Genomic DNA, 1,624 nt, shown 5'->3' with positions numbered 1-1,624 from the left:
CAACAGCTCTACAATGTCAAAATATTTTCACCATGACGAACTCCCTGCGTACATTTATTCCAGAGTAAATCTGTACATACCCTGTTTTGTACCATCCGTCAGCTGTCATCGCCTTTGCTGTTTTCTCCTCGTCTCCACGATACCGGCTAAACAAAGAGTACGCTCTCACATACACCTCTCCCTCATGGCCTAATGGTACAACCTGGCCGTCTTTGTCCACAAGCTTCATCTAGACAGTCAAGGAAGACAGAAGTCTTTTGCAGGTTGAACTGACTATCGTGACCCTAATGCTACACAGTCTCTACCCAGAGTGCCAGACCTTAGTGTGACAGAAATATGTTTTATGCATTATATATTGATTTTGGAAACATGTACATGTACATGTCTTTGGTGATAAAAGTTTTTCGTGTTGCCATGCCAACCGGTTGTTAACAGGCATTTTTGACGAAAATCGCTTATTTCTGTTCGAACAATGTCTTTTTCAGTTTTTTGCTACATTACAGCTATTTTATTGTATGTATGTATGTATGTCCATAGGCCAGGACTGGCCCCTCGCGTAGGGTAATTAAAATCAAATGTAATTAAATTTACTTCGATGCTAAATTATGCTAATTTAATGACGTCATCGACCAAAGTCTAAGATGGCGGACCATTGTACCTCATCGAGTTTAGTTACCTTATTATCCCTTAAAAGTATCAAAAGAATTTCCATAGCACGTTTTTAGTCTATTTACGATGTCTTTTGTGACTGTTTGAAAAAAATGTATTTTTGAAGTTGGCGGACCCAACTGGTAATGTAAAACGTCACTTTATGGCTACCGAACACTACATTACAGAAATCATTATGTGACGTGGTAGTGACTTAACTCTGTACCTCCGCATGTTGTAACAGCTTGCCCACCGTGGACCCTTTTCCTTCTACAAACGTCTTAGCTGCTGCTGCTGTCAGAAATAGGAACTCTGTGCCACCATACCCAACCTTTTGGGAGGTTGAATGAAGACGAAACGTCAGAATTTCCTTGATCGCAACCATGGGAAAATAAAGACCTGTAACACTACAGATGAGCCGACGTTGTACATAACAGTTGCTTCAAACTACGTACAGAGAGGTTTCGATCTGAGTGAATTAGCTTTAGAGCACCTCTAGAATGCATTCTCTTCAAAGAGGGGTAGCTGATAGTATAAATTATATAAAAAAACACTTACAAACATCTTCGCATTCGGCAGGACTTTGGCGGCATGGTCAACTAGACTCTTTGGCGTGACGTTGCCTGTTACAAGCACTGCAAAAGAAAAGCACGATGTTTCAAGACTTGAAGTAAACATGTACGTATTTTTATGAGTAGAGGGTTGACATGGTTATAAGGATCATTTTCCCTTTTCAATACCAGATTGTCAACTACATAAATATCAATTTTACCGATGCTGATACTTAAATGGATACGTTAAGGAGTGACCAACAGGAGATGTTTGGTGCCGGTGCTTCTTTTACATATATCCTATATATTCTTCAAGAAAAGAATGCTACAACGGACATTATAACTGAATGTTATAATCAAAATATCTATGTGCAAGAACTTTGCCTTGAGTTTAACTTACTAATAGGAAGAAGTTACATGCATGC

The 1,624-nt window shown here is 39.2% G+C and overlaps 1 protein-coding gene across 3 annotated transcripts in view; it reads right to left on the bottom strand.

The window, feature by feature from the left end:
* LOC118413923 (medium-chain acyl-CoA ligase ACSF2, mitochondrial-like) overlaps nucleotides 1-1,624 on the bottom strand; it is a 37,164-nt gene that overhangs the window by 13,644 nt on the left and 21,896 nt on the right. The gene's annotated exons all lie outside the window — the stretch shown is intronic.

This window comes from Branchiostoma floridae, chromosome 4, assembly GCF_000003815.2.
Source record: "Branchiostoma floridae strain S238N-H82 chromosome 4, Bfl_VNyyK, whole genome shotgun sequence".
Classification (NCBI taxonomy): domain Eukaryota; kingdom Metazoa; phylum Chordata; class Leptocardii; order Amphioxiformes; family Branchiostomatidae; genus Branchiostoma; species Branchiostoma floridae.
Note: the sequence above shows the minus strand (reverse complement) of the source record. Positions and strands in the feature narration are given on the sequence as shown.